Consider the following 20,558-nt stretch of genomic DNA (forward strand, 5'->3'; position numbering starts at 1 on the left):
TAGATGGGTAAATATGTTTTAATTAAAAAGAAAGCCACACATCTTGTACAGGTTGGACTGGGGTCCTTGGGTGGATTTTGGGAAAGCTCACAGGAAGGCACTACCAGATGAGAGAAGAGCAAATCTTTTTGTTTGTTTGAGACAGAGTTTTTCTATGTAGCTTTGGAACTCACTCTGTAAACCAGGCTGACCTCAAACTCATAGAGATCCACCTGCCTCTGCCTCCCAAGTGCTGGGATTAAAGGCTTTGCTACCAACACCCGGTGAGAAGTACAAATCTTACAGGACTTGGAGGTCACACAGTCATTGCTAGTCTTTTACTGCCTTCCCTGGAGCCTACCCATTCTCCCTTCTGCAGGCACCTGCTTCTTTTCCTTGTCAAGCCCGCCATCCCAAGCCCTGTCCCCTCTGCCTGGACATGAGATGACACCTCAAAGCCTTCCAGCCTTTCCTCCCCAAGGCAGCCAGTGCCATCCTCCCTACAACCAATTAGATAAAGTACCTCTCCCTGCCCAGTCTTCTTGGGCTCTGCATGGCTCTGGGGCATCCCAGTGAGTCTCTGGGGCCCCGCCAGGTCTTCAAGCTTCACCTCTACTGTAGGGAACTCTCCTGCAGTGTTGTTACCCCACTGCTCACTCCCAACCCTGCTCTACCTGTCAGCCCCTTCCCTCCTTTTTCTCTGGGTCATTTCCGCTTCTCTCCCACCCTCAGCTCGTACTTGATTCCTTTAAGCATCCAGCAGATACTTACTCCACCCAGGCAGGCACTGTTCCAGATGGAGGAGGTGTTAGTCGGAGACCCGGAGCTCGGTTCTTAGAACAGCCTCCTCCAGGAAGCCTCCTTGGCTCATTCTCAAAGCTGTGTAGCTAATAACACCACTCAGCCTGCCTCCGGGTTAGCAGCAAGCCACATGCAGCTTGGATGCATCAACACACAGGGGTGCCTGTAGGGGAGGGTATCTCTCTGACTGAGAGCTTCCTTTGGCTACGCAGGTCCCTGTAGGCTAGCCTGACTTCTCATAGTGACCTGACTGCCCGCCCAACAGAGGCAAAAGATCAAATCATATGAGAAGGGAAGAACCTGCACCCACCATCAGTTCCCCCTGACCCACCCAGATGCCTAGGGCTGTACTCCTAACTCTCTGGCCCCACACTGATCCCTCCCCCGCTTTTTCCCAGTTCTATTTTTACTGCTTATGCAAATCTCCCATCAGGCCTAAGCGAAGCATGTGAGAAGTGGGCCAGTGCACAGGATATACGATAGGAACGACAGATTGCAACCATGCACTCCGGTAAACACGGTCTAATTGCTTTTTCCGATGGGAAAGTGGTGGGGGCAGGCTCAGAAAGAGCACATTTCCAGTCAGCTGTGTCAGGCCAAGGAGCTGGGCAGGGCTGGTCTATGACCTGGGAAAGGGGTAATGGGACTTAAGGGGTGACCCTGGTGACAGCACTGGTCATTTGGGTCAAGGGTGCTTTGTAACAGGATAGGGAGGTGGTGCTGAGAGCTGCCTGACCAGCTTCCCATGTATCTTTAGTTGCACCAAGAATGGACCGGGCTGTGGCTCAGTTGGTAGAGTACCCACCTAGCGCACACAAAGCCGTGAGTACAATCTCCAGGGGTGGTGGTGCAGGCCTGTCATTTCAACTCCAGGGAGCTGGAGGCAAGAGGACCGGGAGCCCAGGGTCATTCACTGCAACCTGGGCTACCCAACAATGGCAATGACCCCACCCCACCTACGGGTCCTACCATGTGCTGATTGAGAGTGTTGAAGACAGAGGCAAGAGTAATTGTCTGCCCAGATCCCATGGGTCCAGAGTCAGCAAACCCACGAGTGTCGAGATGTCACTCAGTGTCAGTTACTGCCTGACATTAATAAGGATTGAGCCTGAGATTCAAACCCTGGCCTGCCTGATGCCAGGTCTTTGAGCTGTAGAGCACTGATAAGCTACACCATGTTCCTGGGTGCTAAGATGCAGATGCCTTTGAGCTGTACAACACTGATAAGCTACACCATGTTCCTGAGTGCTACTGCTCGTGTCTCAGCAACAATGTATCCAAGAGCTCATTAAGCACTTAGTCCATGCCTGGCCCCAGGCTAGGGATAAGACAGAGTCCATGTGCCTTAGAAGTCCTCGATCTAAAAAGACTAAAAAGACGAGAGGACTGGAACCTTCCTTCAGTAGAGGAGGAAAGGGACGGGAGAATAGAGATGTCAGAGCAAATGCCTCCCAGCAGTCGAGTCCCTGGGCAATGGGCACAGAGGCATGTCTGGAATGACAGGTCACTGTTAAGGGGAACTGATGTAAGACGGGACTCTTGGTAGGGTCACAGGTCAAGTCTCAGGAGGAGTAAGCAGGGAATAAGGGGGCACTGAGGTCAAGTTCTAGTGATTGGCTGGAGTAGAAGGGAAAGGCTTGTGTTAACACACTTCTCTCCAGAGAATGCTGCCCATCTCCTTGAAGACTGAGCCAGTGGGTGATGTTTAGAACCATCTACATCTGAGAGAAGTTCCTGAGGAATCAGAGTTTGGGTGCTGAGCTCCTGGTTGACCCACTCAACCTGGCTGTCCCTGGTGAGAGCAACCTGTAATTCAGGGAACAAAAGCCTCAGATGGCCCCTGAAGGTCACCCATCCTGTCTCAAAGCCTGGGATCTAGACAGGTGATGGGGGGTTAGGAGGAGCTGACCCCAACTTCCAGAGTGGGAGGCACAGGGCTTGAGCACCCCCAGGCCTCATCTTACCTGTAGCCTGAGTGCTCAGAGCTGGACCTCCAGGAGTCAAGGACTCAGAAGATACACCAAGATAGACCTGGTCTGGAGCTGAACCCTTCCTCCTGTGAAACTCTGCTGTGAGGCCTGGGAGGCAACAGGAGACGCAGGCCCCGGCCCCACGTGCCCAGTACCCATGGGGCTTGAGCACTGAGTCCTGCTGGGTGACCTCAAGAAAGCTGCTTTCCCTCGCTTAGGTTGAGAGTGTGACTGGGACCTCCCTGGATGACATGATGCACATGACAAGGATGCCATTTGGTGCCATCCACACACACAGCAGCCATGCAGGGAAGTCGAACCTGCACCCCTACTTCGGACATGCTCAGTGACAAAGAGGGACACTTGGAGGGTGTTGTTAGTGAACTGAATGCTCTACCGTCAGTGAGGGGGGGCGGGAAGTCTGGGTCCCAGAGAGACCGGTGCGCACTGAAATGAGCCCCCATCAAAGGCTAGCTGAGAGACTCAGCCGCAAAGCAAATCCCAGAAAGGCTGATCCTGCTCAAGGGCAGCCTACACTGACCACCATGATGAAGGTCCTACTGTGTTCCAGGCATTCTACATGTCTGGCTAGGCCCTGCCCCCTTCTGGGGTGATCTAGGAACTGGGCATGTGCGGTTCTGCCCGGAGTCAGTGAGGGGCAGGTCTCAGCAACACCGTTACTCCACCCAATGTTGGAAGGCAATGTAAGGACTCAGACACTGTGCTGGCTGCCCCTGTCACCTGGCAGAATGCACTCAGGCAGTACCCTGGTCAGCCCAGGGTTCCATGATTGCGTAGTCTGCATGGAAGTGCAGGGGCCCCTTTAAAGAAAGACCCCCGCCCACTTACTCTCTCTTTCTCTCTCCCTGCCGTTCCCCTGGGGCAGACAGGACTTTTCCTGTCTCCCTTTTCTGTCCTCTCTCTGTCTCTGTGTCTCTTTACCTGTGTCCTCTTTATTTCCCCCTTCCCTCCCCTTTCTAATAAAACCTCTCACTTAAGCTCTGTCTGCCTGGCATGTTTGTCCCTCTGCCTCGGCCACCCTCGCCTGCCGTGGAATCCGCCAACGTCCCCCACAAGCTTTATCATAACAGACAAGGCTGAGGGACTTTGGAGCCAATCCTACTTCTGCTTCTTCTCAGTAATCCAGGAGGCCCTCCTGGCGGAGGCAGAGGCCTAGTGCATCTCGGGAATGACTGATTTGTCCGGGACAGAGGACATGAAGGAAAGAGTTCCCTGCCTGAGAGCCCTTCTTGCTCTCAGTCTGTGTTACAGATCTCAGACACACTGCACCAGCCCCCAGTGCTCCAGGGGGGTTCATCTAAACATGATTAAACAACCATTAGGGCTCCGCGGTTGGGAAATGCAGATTTACAGACTTCCAGGCCTCCATTTAAATGCAAATGTCTCTTCTAGGCTGGAACTAGATCCCGCAGCACCAGCGATGTCTTCCTCCTCCGCCTCCTTAGTGCTCCGGGAGAGGTGCTGAGTCACCTTGAGCCCTAGTGAATCCCAGGAGGCCAGGACACCTGCCAGACCCCGGAGCAGGCAGGGTGGAGAGTGAACGTCCCTGCCTCGCCTTGTCCTTGGGCACAATTCCCGGCAGGTTAACCTCTGGCACATAGCAGCAGGCCCCTCGTGGGACCTCAGTGAGTTGGTGCCCAGAAAATTGTCACTGATTAAAGCAGAGAACCTGAGGGTGGGCAAAGAACACAGTAGGGCTTTGTGACCACACACTGAGTGCCAGACAAAGAATGCCATCTTCCTCCTCCCTAGATCCTCCAAGGCGGGTTTGGGGGTCACCCCCACACACTCACTGATCATTTTATTTTCTTAATGTTAGGGATCCGGATGGTACCTCACACCTAGGCAGGTGTTTCATCACTGAGCTGCATCCTGTCTTTAAAAGAGAATCTGAGAAAGGGAAGGTGTGGGAAGGGGAAACATCAACAGTATCCACTCTGGAGGACCGAGCCCTGGATCAGGACTTGAACCTAAGTCTCTATGTCTCTCCAAACCACTTAGCCACCTCTCTGGGCTCTGCTCCTGAGCTCCTGTGTGGCCTTTGTGAGCAACTTGTCCTCTCTGGGCCTCTTCTGTGGGATCTAAAATGGGTGTAAAATACACAAGAGTTAAGGGGCACAGGGTCCAAGCAGTAGGCGGGCCATCCTGAGGAGGTACCACACTACCAAGTCCTTCACAGCCAAGCCTGCGAGTGGGGACAGTCTGTGGCTGAGCACAGTGAGTGAGGAGGTGGGGGCACCGGGAACCATAGCCAGGGGCGTGACTGTGCCTGAGTACCTGGGTGCTGGGTCCAGTCTGTCCACACTGTCTCACTCCCTCCTCTAAGCGACCTTGCCAAGTTGGCATTCAGGATTACTACATAAGTTCCATGAGGCAACCATGAAGGAGTGGGGAGTCAGGCTGAAGGTCACCTAAGGCCACCAGTGTCCCTGAAGTAGTAGACTCAAGGCTCTAGACACTGGCCAGGCTCCTCACACTCCACTCCCAGCCTGCTGCTCCCTCTGACCCTGACTTCTCCATCTGGATGCCCAGCTGAACCACATCTTGGGGTTCTCAGAGCATCCCTGTGTACCTGAGGTAAACTGAACAGGCTCATCACCCCTGGGCTGCCCCGGGCGAAAGACAGAGGTGAGACGGATTAGCCAAGGCTATGCCATTTGCACAACACCTCCGTTTCGGTTGAACTGTGACAATTCTCAGAAGCAATTTGGTTTTACAGTTGAAGTAACTCCTCTAGAGTGTTGCTCCCACACCCTACCAACACCAGCAAAGGCCAAGGAGGAGAGATGTTTATCCATCACCAGACATCGGTAACCCCTAGCAACATCCAACTGCGGGACAAAAAGAGAACTTCTTCTCCTTCCCATCCGTCTGTCCATAGGCACGCCCACCTGTGAACAGATGAGGGGGTCTAATGCTCATACCAGAATCATCCCTCCCGCAAGCAGCTTTTTCTTTGAACGGCTGCCGGCCGCTCAATCGGTCCCCTGTCTGTCCTCCCTTCCAGCCGACCTTACAAATGGGAAGAAGATGGGCAGCGTTTTCTGGTAAGTCGAGGTAAGGCTCCAGGCATCAGGCCGTGCTGTTGTTCAGGCCAACTTTGGAGCCAGCCATAGAGACCTAGAAAGCCATGAAAGAGTGACCACGGAGGAGGAAGCCTTTCTTCCACAGACCAAGACGGCTCACTGGACTCCATCCCACTCCCGGCGGCCTTGCTCTCCAGCCTCCTGGCTTGAATGCAGGGAACTGGGCTCCAGTGTCCTCTGGCACTGGGACAGCTCTCACCCTGAAATATGCCCAGCGGAGCTTCCCAGCAATGCCAGCGAGGACAGAGGCCAGTGGCTCCTGTTGTGTATAAGTCCTTCCCGCTTCCCCCAGCTCACTTTACCCCTGGCCTATTTGCCTCTGATCTTTGTCCTCAGTGACGGAACCCCAAGGGTAAGAGAGGCCATGGCCAGCTCTGTCCACTACCACCCCTAAGACGAGGAACACGCTGCGGCTGGTAAGGATTTAGCCTCCATGCCCAGGTGTACAGGGTTGCTGTTTTCCTTGGCACAAGACTAACAGGGGAAGAGCACAGTCTAAGGATGTTAGGGGTTCTGATAGCCATCACCCATGCTGTGACCCTGGAGCAGTGGACTTCGGTTTAATCATCCATCGGAGGGGTACCATGGTAACCCATTCAACTTCCTGGGATGCTGTGGGCAGAGGCTGGTCAAGACCATGAGCAGTGTCCTGGTTAGGAAGAAAACAAGAGGACAATGAAGGGCAGGACGGAGAGGGAGATGGGTATAAATGAGGTGGGGGGAGGCTATACACCAGACGACAGAAGGCAGAGGCAGGTGAGTGCATGTTAAAGAGGAGAACCAGATGTGGGCCATCAATCAGATCTTCTGTGCCCTGCCCTCCCCTCTCCACCGCTTCCTGCCCCTCCCCGCTCTGTGGATAATTGAGAAGGACACCGATTAGGAGCCTGGGCCATGGGCTCCTTTGTTTGAGGGTTTCTGGGTGAATTATGCAGGAGGTTTCGGAGTGAGGGCCTGGGAGCACTTTATTATTGATGAGAGACAGCGGATCCTCTGCTGACAGCCTGCCTGAAAGATATGATTAGCTTGTAAAATATTAATCACCGTTCTGGGGAGGACATGGATTAAAGCCCCCAAGGAGTGGTGTTATCGATGGTCCCTAATTTCAGGGGACTTTGAAAAGGTTTTAGCGTAACTTGGAGGAGACAATTAAATTCAATTAGAATCACCAGTACTGAAATGTCACTCCCTCCCGGGAGGCTGGGCTGAGGAAGGTCCCCCCACCCACTGGTGAGATTCTGTCCTTGCTCTGTGAGCAGGCTCATCCTTACCTGTGGCTTCAACTCCTATCCAAACTCCAGCTGAGGTTTCTCCCCAAAAGGCCCCAAGCCGGATGGCTAACTTTATGTCAGCTTGACACAAGCCAGACTTATCTGAAAGGAGAGATCTTCAGTTGAGAAAAGGTCTCCATAAGACCAGACTATAGTCTATAAGGCATTTTCTTACTAGTGATTGATGGGGGAGGGCCCAGCCCGTTGTGGGTGGAGCCATCCCTGAGCTGGTGGTACTCTGGTCTATAAGAAAGCAGGCTGAGCCGGGCGTTGGTGGCGCACGCCTTTAATCCCAGCACTCGGGAGGCAGAGGCAGGCGGATCTCTGTGAGTTCGAGACCAGCCTGGACTACCAAGTGAGTTCCAGGACAGCCTGCAAAGCCACAGAGAAACCCTGTCTCGAAAAACCAAAAAAAAAAAAAGGAAGCAGGCTGAGCAAGCTATGAGGAGTAAGCCAGTAAGCAGCTCCCTCCGTGTCCGCTGCATCAGCTCCAGCCTGCAGGTTCCCACCCTGTTTCGGTTCCTGTCCTCACTGCTTGTATTGCACCACAGCAGTAGTGACCCTGACCAAAGCACCAACAACTATCCACCTGCTGGTCTCCACGAAGTACCTGAGATACGGCAAAACCACCTCCCGGTGGTCCCATGTGATACTGAACCAGCCATCTCCAGCCACTCATCCTGGTACCAGGCCCTTCTCCCAGCCTGAAATGCCTGTGAAAGAAACTCCCTTTAATCCCAGCACCCAGGAAGACAGACGAGTGCTAGAGCCTGGTGGATCTCTTTACATTCTAGGCCAGCCTGGTCTACACAGCAAACTCCAGACCAGTCCGTGCTACATAATGAGATGGATCCTGTCTCAAAAACAAACAAACAAGAACCTTGAAATATTTGGGGGGCAGGAAATCCCTCCCCTTCCCTCCTCCCCGGCCACGCCCCTTGTTCACCTGAATAGATGTGGCGAGCCCTTCTGTGTACTGTGCAAGCTTGCCTGCACTCCACCTCTCCTGACCCAGCCACAATCCCCTGGTCTAAGACTCCCAGTACTCTGGCACCGTCTGGTCTAACCAATGCTCATTGCTTATCTTCCCTTTGACCTAACATTTCTGTGAAGTTCGGAGTCTGGAGGTGCTCAGAAGTGACCCCCCCCTCCAGGGGCCAGCTCCCCGATGTGAAGCACAAAGTAGGCACTTGACTTAAGCTGTAAAGTGCTTGCTCCTCTCTTGACCCACAAGGCAACTGACCGCGGGATGTGGACCTCGTGGTGTCCTCCCTATCGTGGATCCCCTGCTTTTAACCAGGGGACCAGGCCAGTTCATCACCCAAGGAGCACACAGGTCTCCAGTAACCCCAGACATCTGACCCCCTCTGCCCTCAGTTCCCACTACTATAAAAAATAACAATAATTCCCTCTTTTTCCTTTGTAGTCATTAACTGGGGCTTCTGTAACAAAAGACAGATTAGCGAGAGAGACACAAACAGCAGTTGATTGGTATTTGTTCCTGTTGCATGCTGGGAAGAATTGCTGACTCTCCAGAGTGGATCTACAGGGAAGCTTAAGCCTCGGGCCTCACCATCTGAGTTTGTGGAAATAAAAATGCAAAAGAAAAGAAAAGCTGAGGGAGGCTAGGACTTGCTGAAAGGAGTTCCTGAAACAAGGCAGCTCAAAATAGCCATTGTGCCAGAGGGGCATATTTGAAGCTGGTGTGTTCTGATCCATAGTCATACTTTGAGGCGGTGTGTCCCTATGGCCACTCTGCACAGCCTTGTGTTCTCCGGGATCATGGAGTCTACACATATGACACACATGGCCTGCAGTCCTCCCTTGGCCTTTGCTGTGAGGCTCACAGACTTCCTCGGGTCTTAGCTAGTCACCATGGCATATGGAAGATTTCTCTGAACAATCCATAGCCTGGGGAGCTGGCTCCGTCAGAAGCTGCATGATGAGTTGGGATCCCCAACATCCATGGAAAAGCTGAGTGTGTCAGCCTGTGTCAGACAGGAGGATTCCCTGGGGACTTGCTGGCCAGCCAGTCTCAAAAGAACAGGGAATTCCAGATTTAGTGGAGGACCTCACCTCAAAAAGCAGCAGCAACAACAAAAAAGCAAGTGGAGATACAAGGCACCTGCCATTGACCTGTGGTAAAAAGCAAGTGGAGATACAAGGCACCTGCCATTGACCTGTGGTAAAAAGCAAGTGGAGATACAAGGCACCTGCCATTGACCTGTGGTAAAAAGCAAGTGGAGATACAAGGCACCTGCCATTGACCTGTGGTCTCTGCAGTGCACACACACACACACACACACACACACACACACACATATATATGTATGTTAGTGTGTACATGTGTATGTAGACAGAGTTTCTGTCCTGCCTGTTCCCACAGCTCTTTAGTCCCAAATAAACACACAGAGGCTTATATTAATTATAAACTGTTTAGCCAATGGCTCAGGCTTCTTATTGGCTATCTCTCTCTTAATTATTAACCCATTTCTATTAAACTATGTATTGTCACAAGGCTGTGGCTTACCCATAATGCTACGGCATGTTACTGCTTCAGCAATTACATGGTGTCTCTCTCTGGTGTGATCCCTGCTTTTCCTCTTCCCATAATTCTCCTAGTCTGGTAGCCCTGCCTATACCTCCTGCCTGGCTACTGGCCAATCGGCATTTATTCATCAACCAATAAGAGAAGCATATAATCACAGCATACAGAAGGACATCCTCCATCATGTGTACATACACAGTATGTGTGTGTGTGTGTGTGTGTGTGTGTGTGTGTGTGTGTGTGTGTGTGTGTGTTCCGGGGATATACATACACACCTGCATGCATGCATACATACATACATATAAAATAATCCAGTAATCAAGGTGATGTATGAGCTGGATTAAAATCAAAGCCATACACCCAGGACCAACTCAACACGAGCTTTCAGGTTCATTCTCTGACAAGAGCCTCCCCCTCAAAAGCCCTGTGCACTGGACTTCCCAGATGCTCCTGTATTTGGAAGGTGACAAATCCTCGTCACTCTGTAGGGTGTAGGCCTGTGACACGTATTGGCTTTTAAGAGGGAGCAGATAGTCTTGAATGCAGTGATAAAAGAGACCAGGAAGCTAATTATCAAGACTCTGCACTGGGCATTCAACACATGTGATCTAGCTGCGCACACAGGTGCCATGTTGCCGCGTCTCCCAGAAACAGACATTGCCCAGGAATGCTTAGGAATCTTGCCCCAGCCACGCGGTTTGTGAATGTCAGAAGGAGGCCTCAAGCCTGGGTTCCCTGCTATGGCTCCTTGCCTATTTTATTACTTTACCTATTTATTATTTTTAGGGTATTTATTTTGAGAGATAGGGTGTCTTGGCTACCTTTCTGTGACTGTGATAAAATTCCCTGCCAGAAGCAACTAAAAGGAGGAGAGGAGTTTTTCCGCTCACAGTCCATCACGGCTAAATGTCAGGGCAGCAGGAACCTGAGGCAGCAGGTCACATTCTTCTACAGTCGGGAAGAGGAGAGCAGAGGAAAACGGGTATTGATCACTCTTCCTTCTGCAGCCCAGGACCCCAGCTCAGGGAGTGTGCTGCCCACTTTTAGGATGGTTCCTCCCACCTCAACAGAATCAAGACAATTCCTTCCAGGTCCACCTGGGGGCTCAGTGACTCTGGATCCTGTCAAGCTGACAATTAACCCCAGCATCACCCAGAGTCTACTCTATCACAAGCTGGCTCCACAAGCTTGCTCTGTAGTAGATGGTAACTTTGAACTTCTCCCCCTGCCTCTCCCTCCCCAGGGCCAGAATTACAGGTGTGCACCACCACACCCAGCAGCGCTGGGGATGGACTTCACAGTTTCATGCGTGCAAATACTCTACCAACTGAGTCTCATCCCCAGCCCCTTTCTGCTGTGTTCTGGGTACTGAAGCAGTTAGAGGCTGGACCACACTCAGGGAAGAAGGCAGAAACGATGTCGTGGGATAGCCTCAAAGTCGGGGCAAGTCCAGGGATGCTCTCTAGCGGCCATCAGTGCAGACTGACCTAGTTCGTCAGAGGCATGAAGATCGAGTTCATTAGTGAACATTTGCAAAGCACTTAGGCCAGGGCCTAGCATCTCAGGAGCAATCAGCCATCCTCCGGCTGTGATTCTCGGTGTGGCTATTGTGTTTATTTAGGAAGGGAGGTCCACAGTTGAGCGGTGGGTTGGGCATCTGAACTGTGACTCCATCCGGTTGTCTGGTCTCCTGTCTGTAGCCGCCCTTCTCATTCTTTTTCTCCCTCCTTGCGTCCCTCCCCCTCCTCCTCTCCAGCCCTGAGGCAAAGACACTCTGGAATTCATCCCCACCCGATGCACTCAATTCCTGGAGCCTTCGGAGCTTCAATATTGTTGCAGCTAATTTAGCGCCATTAAAACGCAGCGGTTATTAGCGACTCCTCAAGCAGGTGGATGGCGCAGCTCCAACTCTAGCAAATGAAACTTACTGCTCTGGGAGATTGATCCACTGCTCTTCCACGGCGTCCTTGGCTTCTGAGAGAGTGGAGCTGCAGCCTTGACGCCCAAGCCCGAGCCCCCAAGCCCTCGCCGGTCTGACACTAGGAACTATGCACCCCACTCACTCACTTACATGGGAGCCAGGGAACAAGGGACTGGTGGCCTTCAATAGACCACTTAGCTTCAACCCTGCAGTTAAGTAATTAATTAATTAACTTATGGGAGGGTACATGCATAACAATCCAGGCAAATCTGGCTCTGCCCCTTGGGAATCTGACACAGTGTGTCACCCCTCTGCACATGGCAGGCAGTACCCTGGCTCTGCACACATGTGTGGAGGTCCCTTTAAGAGACAAACCCCACCCACTTCTGCTCTGTCTTTTTTGCCATTTCTCTGGGGAGCCAGTCTGTCTCTGTCTCTGTCTCTGTCTCTGTCTCTCCCTCCCTCCCTCTCTCTCTCTCCCTCCCTCCCTCCTACCCTCCCTTCCTCCCTTTCTCTCTCCCTCTCCCTCCTTCTCTCTTTCTTCTCTCACCCCTCTCTTTCTCCCTGACCCCACTCCCTTTCCTTTCCAATAAAAACTTCCTTTCCATATAAGCTCTGCCTGATGGCGTGTTTGCCCCCCCATGGGATCCGTCGTGTCCTACCTCATGCCATATTCCTAACAACACACACACACACACACACAAAAGCATCAGAATCCTAGAGCTGCAGTTATAGATAGCTGTGAGCTGCCTAACTGAACACTGGGAACCAAGTACAGGTCTTCTAGAAGAACATCTAGTACTCTTACCCCGGAGCCATCTTTCCAGCCCCCAACTCTACAGCTGGCTGGGGTCTTCTCCCTGAGACAACAACCGTGACCGGTTGTAGTAAGCACCTGCTAAAATTGCTAAAATTTCATATTCCTGGAGCCAATTCTCTCCTGAATACCGCGCCCTGATGACCTCAGAATAAGACTTGGGTCAGGAGAGAAGTTTTGGAGTGGAGGGTGGTCACATTACCATCACCTGAGCCCCAGTCTCAGGATGCAGGCCTACCAACAGGATGCTTGAGAGTCATGAGGAAAGCATTCTGAGGTAATGGAGGGCAGTGTCTGACTTGCCTTCAGGGACTCCATACAAGCCAGCTGCGTCCACTGTCTTTCTAAGAGGTACATGGGAACAAGGCCGGAAGCCCCTCCTCAAAGCCCTTGTCCTTATGGTATTGGCTTTCAGGTGTTGGGCAGACAGGCTTGGGCCTGACCATATCTGCCCAGTCTGCCACAGACAGGTGAGAATTATCCAACTAGCCCTAGTCACCCTCAGATTTTACCCAATAAGTTGACTTGCTGAACCCACAGTTCTTTTACTTATTTATTTTGGTTCTTTGAGACATGGTTTCTCTGTGTAACAGCCCTGGCTGTCCTAGAACTTGCTCTGTAGACCAGGCTGACCTCGAACTCACAGAGATCAGCCTGCCTCTGCCTCCCAGGTTCTGGGACTAAAGGTGTACACCACTACATTCTTTTATTTATTTATTTTTAAGTCTTAGTTTTAGACATGTTCTAACTCTGTTGCCCAGGCTGACTTTAAATTTCTAGTCCTGCCTACACTTCCTGCTTAGCTGCAGTTACTTGCCTAGGATCCTGCGCCCTAAAATCCCACATCTGTCCCTCCATTCAGCAACACCAGCAGCCGGTGACTCCTCAGAGACCTCTATAAACTCACAGCTCTTATCCAAGCAGCATCTGGGACCTGGACCTCGCCCTTCTCCTTGGAGCTGTGGCTATACCACATTCAAGCCATGGTCCTCATCCCTGGAAGGGTGCATCGTGAAGCCACTGTAAGGATGCCAAAGTGCCCTGGCACAGGGCCACCCTAATTCCCAGGTCCTGATGTTGCTCACTCGGCCACCTCTGCCTTTTGAGAACCCCTTCACAGCCTGCCAGGCAGCCCCGATTCTGAAACCCCTCTGTGAAAGAGCCCAATCCCTCTGTAGCTCACAAGCTCTCTCCAAGCCAAGGCCCTGGACCCAGAGGCTTCCCCACACCTGCCCCAGGGAGGAAGAAAGCCAAGCTGCTTTTCTTCACTTGCTAATGAGCATCCCTCCCATTGGCCAAGGATGTGGCTTTCAGAGCTCTTGTGAGGCATCCTAGGAATCCCAAAGGACATGAAGAAGGTTCCTGTGCCTCACAGGGTATTTCCCCTGTCATCTCCCTCTCCTGTAGATCTCATCACCATTCCTCAGGAGGCAGAGATGCTGGTCTCCATCTAGAGGGGACCATGGATTTCCCTGTGAGCTGGTGTGTTAACAGGGCAATAGAAACAAGAATAAACAACCAAACAGAAGAACACTGCAATGCCTGTCACCCTAGGCAAAGGCCTGAGCCCTGGGAATCACATGCAGATCAGAGAGTGTTTCCCAGAGTGGCTAGAGAGCCCTGGATTTGACTGGGCATGGTGACACACGCTTTTAATGAAAGCACTTGGGAGGCAGAGGTAGGTGGAACCCTGAGTTCTAGCCAGCCTGCCTGGTCTGCAAAGTGAGTTCCAGGACAGCCAAGGCTACACAAAGAAACCCTGTCCTGAAAATCAAAACAAAATGAGAGAGAGAGAGAGAGAGAGAGAGAGAGAGAGAGAGAGAGAGAGAGAGAGAGAGAGAGAGAGAGCAAGCAACCTGGCTGGGGTTAGCTTCCTGTGGCCCTGAAACTGGCTGGTGTGTGTAATCTCTTGGGCCTCAGTTTCCTTGTCTGTGAAATTGGAATTATGTAGTAAAACCTGAGTATCTCTTATCTGAAATGCTTGTGACTTGGAGCACTTTGGAATTTTCCAGAGTTTGAAAGGTTTATGTATATGTAATAAGGTATCTTGGGGAGGGAGCCCAAATCTAAGTAAAATTCATTTATGTTTCATGGCTATGTATGTGAAAGGCATAGCCTGAAGGCAACACACACACACACACACACACTCACACACGTGTGTATATAAACTTTTTATGAAAGAGAGTCTCATGTAGCCCAGGTTGACCTTGAACTCATGACCCTCCTGCCGCAGCCAAGTTCTGGAACTACAAGAATGTGCTGCACCATGCTGCCCAGCTACCTTATGCAAAATTTTTAAATAATTTAAATAATGTGTGACATTATGCCAGCATTTGAAAATGCTCAGATTTTGAAGCCTGGCCCATTGGCATACACCTACAATCCCAGGTACTTGGGTGACTGAGGCAGGAGGATTGAGTTTGAGGCATTGGCCTGCAGAGACGGCTCAGTGGTCAAGAGTACATACCATCCTTGCAGAGGACCTCGTTCAGCTCCCAGCTCCTGTATCACACTGCTCACAACTGCCTGTAACTGGAGCTCCAGGGATCTGACACCCTCTGGTTTCAAAGGACACCCTGACACACATACACATATCCACACAGAGAGACACAAAAGTAAACGAAAGCTCGAGGCCAGCCTGGGCTACATAGAGAGTTCTTCTCTCAAAACAAGACAGAAGGCCTGAGCGTAGCTGAGAGGTCGAGGGCTTGCCTAGCCTGGTGGGGCCCTGGGTTCTACTCCCAGAGCTGGTTTTCTTTGCTTGCTTGTTTCTATTTAGGAGTATTTCCGATTTAGGCTTCTGTTTGAGGCGCAGCCTGCGACGCCCACAACTCACAGACTGTCTGGGAGCTACTCGGTAAGTTATGGCTTTAAAATTGTGCGTGATTGACACTCAGGATAAGTACCCTGCAACTATCAGCCATCAATCCATGCAGACTGTGGTTTGTTAGTCTTTTGGCCAGCTTTGGCGGGAGGAGGGGGCATCCTTGATCACTGTCAGTGTCAAGTGGCTAGCTAGAACCAGCCTGTTGGAGGACCAGCTTTGTCATCTGTGTTACACATCATAGGAGGGAATTGGCTGTCTTCTGCCTTCTAGGCTTGGGTCTGCCTTCTTCAGGACTGAGGCCTTGGTGCCTGGGTTAGTGTTAAGTACGTTTATTGAATAAATGAATGAATGAACACTAAACTTACTCAGCTTGCCTTAACCGTGGGGAAAGCAGCATATGTTGTGCTTACCAAGCATGGTTTCTGGCCGGGCGGTGGTGGTGCACGCCTTTAATCCCAGCACTCGGGAGGCAGAGGCACGTGGATCTCCATGAGTTCAAGACCAGCCTGGTCTACTGAGCGAATTCCAGGACAGGCTCCAAAACAATACAGAGAAACCCTGTCTCGTAAAAAACAAACAAACAAACAAAAAAAAAAACCAACACCAAGCATGGTTTCTAATTGCCTGGGTGTGGCGTGGGTCAGGGACTCTCCCTCTGGCCAAGATGGGTGAAGTAGATGGCCAAGGCCAAGATGTCCTTAGCACCACTGAAATGTTGGTGTATAGCTACAAGCAAGAGACACGGCATCTCCCTGAAGACGCTACTGAGTAAAAGGATAGTGTGATCCAATTTGTGTAACAGTGTGGTGTGTATGTGTGTGTCCTCCACAGCCACATGCAAAGGCAATGGGTTGTATATCCTGTGTACATGTCCGCTATCATAGCTGTGCTAACTGCCTGTGCCTTGATCCTGTAACGATCTCATTATGTACAGCAGGAGCCTAAGGCACAGAGAGGTTCAGTTATGTGGTCCAAGTCACTAGTTATTGTGCTGCTGCAGATTCCAGAATGGAGACCCCCAAAACTGCAGCGATGTGGGTATGTGCTCAGAGTGTAGGTGCCGTCAGAGGCCAGAGATGTTCAGTAACCCTGGAGCTGGAGTTACAGGTAATTGTAAACTGCCACGTGGGTGCTGGGAATTGAACCTGAGTCCTCTGCAAGAGAAGCCAGTGCTCTTAACCACTAAGGCATCTTCCCAGAGTCCCCGACAGTTATTTTAGAGCACAAATATTTTTCCTGTTTCTTTTTTTAAAGAATCCAGACAAGTGATCATCTGTTCAGAAATGTGTACGTGAAGCCTTGAGATAGTTCAGTGGGTAAGGGAGCAAGACACCAAACCTGATGACCCGAGTTCTATCCCCGGGGAACCAACATGAATGAAGGAGGGAGCCAGCCTCTGACCTCCACATACCCACTGTGGTATTCATGTGTTTGTGTACACACGTACACCATGTAATAAAAAGAAAATTAGAGAAATGCGAATTAGTAGTGTCTTATCACTCCCTTTTTCTTGGAACATCTTGGGATCCCTGGGAGGGTGATGAGAGGAGGCCCCCACTGAGCTGATTCGAGAGCTGAGCTGCCTTTCATATACAGAGTCGATCAGAGCCCAACTCCAGGGCCTCTCATGAACCACCCTTGCCCAGCGTCAGAGCCCAAGTTGCCAAGGACTGTGTACACTGCAGGAATGCTGAGATGATCCAGAAGGTTCTTTGCTCCCTGCCCAAGCCCACTAACTCCACCTCCACTCCTGAGTTCACCACTTGGCTGGGGTCCCCTCTGTCCTCATCCCCAGAGCTCCAAGGCCTCCCTGCCCTGAGGTGTGTTTTACCGCCATGTCCATCCGGGCTCTGCATGTACCATCTCCATGTTCCTGAGCTGTCCTGGCATGGGGTTCATCCAGAGCTCAGCTCCCCACCCCCACCCTACCCCTGCCTCTTCACACTATAGCCTCTTCATGATAGGAGGCTCTCTTCAGCCTCCACACCCACCACACTCCTCCAGGAACTTTCTATTCCGTCCCTGCCCCTTCCCAGCCCCCTGACTTTGCATACAAGGTGTCCAGGCCTTTCAGCACCCTGTCCCTACCCGCCTCCCCTCTGCTTGAGCCTCCTCATCTTGAGAAGTGGAGGTCATATCAGAACCACGCTGGAAATGAGACCAGAAAGGCCACGGAGCATGCTCAGAGTGGCACGGGCACACAGGAAACACTCAGTGATGATGCTGCCACAGTCGTTGCCCAAGCTTGTCCCCGCCTCCTCCAGGAAGCCCTCAGCACCCTCTCTACCTCTTCTCACCCCCACGTTCCTGGCCCTGCTCCGAGCTTTCTTTGTATGTTAGAGACAAGATAACCACTGACTCTTCTCATGCCAGCAAATGAGAGCACCCCTCACCCCCGATGTCTAACAGATCCTTGAGAAGCCACACTGTGTCGTCATCACTCCAGCGGGAGTTTCTTGGCGTTGATGAGGAGAACATGCTCACTCCCCTCCCTGCCCTGCTCTCCCTGCTGACTGGGGAACCCCCACACAAGGCTGGCGTTCTCAGAGTTAGTACCTTGTCCTCTCACCAGCCTGCTGGTCTGAACTGAGACACCCCCCTCACCTCCACCTCTGCACCTGGAGCTGCATCAAAACATCCTGACTTCCCCCCTGCAGTCCCACCCACAGCTCTGCATCGTCCAACACAGGCCATCCCTCCCCTCCAGCCCAGAGGCCTAGCCTGGGCTGTGCACGGCCCCACTAGGTCTGTCCTTCCCTAAGCCTATCAGAGTGTCTGACCCAAGAAGACAGAGGGGAGCCCAGGCATGGGTAATCCACAGCAGAGTGTCCAGAAGTCGTTTCCAGATGCCTTTGAAACGTGTTCATGAACTCACGTTCATTTCCCCCATGACAGATTTGACTTCTTCGTCCTCTCTACTTCTGACGTTGAGAAGAGCCTACTTGCCCTGCACCCACACCATTGATAAGCAAGGTTTGAAGGCTTCGAGGAGCAGTGTCTGGCTGAAGCTGAGCTGGGCACAGGGTCAGACTCTGCTCCAGGGATCTGGAGATAAACACGGATCTAAAGATGCCCCCAGAGTTCCCAGTCCAGCAAGACCTTAGCTGGGCCTGCTGTCGGCTACGGGAGCTCTTTGGCAAGGCAGCTTTGTCTCACAAGAGACCAGATTCTCCCCATGACACAGATAAACAACACACACACACACTCATGCATGCACGCACACATACGTTACTGTGACACCCACATCAGCCACTAAGGCAGAAGGTGTGACCACCTATGTGGACGTGGCCCAGTGCTAGGGACTTGCATTGGTCACCAACAGTCTAGGTCACCCGAGGTCTTGGAGCTCAGCACGATAAAGAATCCTCTCCCCGTGCCACCCATATGGAGCTGGTTAGCAAGCATCTCTGTCCCATTTACTCGGGGACCCAGGGTAAGGGAAGGTACCTCATCTTGTGACGCTGTTACCCAACGTATAGGGATTCTGTGGAAGGAAAAGCAGAACTTAAAGAATTCCCATGTACCCCAGGCTAGCCTATAGCTCACTTTGTAGCTAAGGTTGGCCTTGAACTCCTGGTCTTCTTGTCTCTACCCCACTCCTCCAGCCAAGTGCTAGGATTATAGGTGAGCACCCACCATGCCTAGTCTATATTGTGCTGGAAATAGAACCCTGAGCTTCCTGCACGCTAGGCACACACTATACCAACCGAGTCACATCCCTACCTACCACATGTGCTTTTATAGATGATTTGGCCTGAGGTTGACTCCTATTATATCTACTTGCATTCTATTGGCTGGCACGAGTCACATGACCCCCAGCTATAAGAGCATCCAGGAAATGCAATCATCTTTATGTCCTGAGAGGAGAGGAGAGCTGGACCTGGCGCACACTCTCTGCTGTGTCAGTGTGTTTGACCCACAAAGGCCAAATCAATTCTCCGATGGGGCGCTTGATGTTTATTTGACAGGACTTGTCTGTTGTCCCAGTGCAGGGGCTATCATGAAGGGGCTTTCCAAGGGTCCTTTGGGCCTCCCTAGAATCTTCCTTCCTGTGATCTGGGCCAGTAGCTCTCCATTTGGCATCCATGACACATCGGGAGGGTCCCCCTAAGCTACTGACTATTAACAATAGGCAAATTAACTAAAATTCAAATCATTTACTTTGCTAAGAAAATATGACAATTACATGGGGCAGCAGGGCGAGGCAGAGCATTCAAGGTTAAACCTCGCATCAGCTGCACCTCCTGAGATGCAAATGAGAGGGGCACAGGCTACCAGGGGCTATGTCCTTTGGGGACTGACATCTGTCCGGGTGGACATTTGGAAATGACTGCACCTAGCAGCCCAGACTTGCAGCCACATGCCCTTCCAAGTGGCAGGAGGCATTTATAGTTCTCTGAAGTGTACGTCAGCATGTCACTGACCAGATAGGAGACTTCTGTCCATACCCTGGAAACAGTCAGGAGCAGAGAGAGAAGCACGGGGGAAACTGTCCGGTCTCTAAGGGAACTACCTTCATCCCACAGCATTTAAGTCCCCCACAGTTCACCTACACAGTGTCCACAAGTGGCCTTGAAGGGCACAACTGGGAAAGCTCAGGAGAGCTCTGGGCAGGCTCTTGCTGCCTCTGTGCCTTCCCTTCCTCCAGCTGATAAGGGACCAGGTGTCCTAGGACAGGTCACATATCCCCCAGGGGAGTGGCTGGCTGCACCTGCCTTCTCACCTGCCAGGGAGGCTGAAAGTGCTGTATGGAGAGAAAGAAAAAAAAAAAAAACAGAAGGAATAAAATATTCAAGTAAAGCAGAGTGGTTAAGTCAAACACATTCTGGTTGATGAAGAGTGTGCTACTAGGAGCCTAAGAGGAACTTGAAGTAGCAAAATGAAAGACTAGTGATACCGTTTCAGGATGCGAAAATAGAACACAATATAGCATCCTCAAGTTCTATCAACTCTACAGAGTCCTGGGCTCCAGAAGCCACACTGCTGCTCAGCATCCTTTTTCCATGTTCCACAGGCCAGGATCGCAGCCAGGGAATGGTGCTGTCCACAGTGGATGAGTTTCCCACCTCAGATAACCCAGTCAAGATAATCCCCCACAGGCGTAGCAAGAGGGGGGTCTTCTGGGTGAGTCTAGATTCTGTCCACACTCGATCGGTAACACTCCCCATCACACCCCGACATGCTCTGCAGATCTTCAGGGAGGCAACCTCCTTGCAAATTGTGTTTAACTTCCTATTTATCTCATGTTACAACTATCCCTTTTTATTTGATTGTATTTTAAAACATAGAAAATTAAGCCAGGCCTCATGGCACACAT

At 51.6% G+C, this 20,558-nt stretch overlaps 1 long non-coding RNA gene across 11 annotated transcripts in view; it reads right to left on the reverse strand.

The window, feature by feature from the left end:
• LOC121144169 overlaps nt 1–20,558 on the reverse strand; it is a 39,318-nt gene continuing 18,760 nt past the window's right edge. For 3 of the 11 annotated variants that reach the window (XR_005881484.1, XR_005881493.1, XR_005881485.1), the window contains 5 exons: nt 7,739–7,841; nt 7,129–7,230; nt 5,784–6,865; nt 4,565–5,662; nt 1–4,440 (listed from right to left, as the gene is read on the reverse strand). This is a non-coding gene — a long non-coding RNA (uncharacterized LOC121144169). Of the gene's footprint in view, nt 4,441–4,564; nt 5,663–5,695; nt 6,866–7,128; nt 7,231–7,738; nt 7,842–20,558 lie in introns of all 11 variants that reach the window. The other 8 variants (XR_005881494.1, XR_005881492.1, XR_005881491.1 and 5 more) reach the window with 8 other exon arrangements.

The sequence above is a fragment of the Mesocricetus auratus genome, unplaced genomic scaffold, assembly GCF_017639785.1.
Source record: "Mesocricetus auratus isolate SY011 unplaced genomic scaffold, BCM_Maur_2.0 Super-Scaffold_100014, whole genome shotgun sequence".
NCBI lineage: Eukaryota > Metazoa > Chordata > Mammalia > Rodentia > Cricetidae > Mesocricetus > Mesocricetus auratus.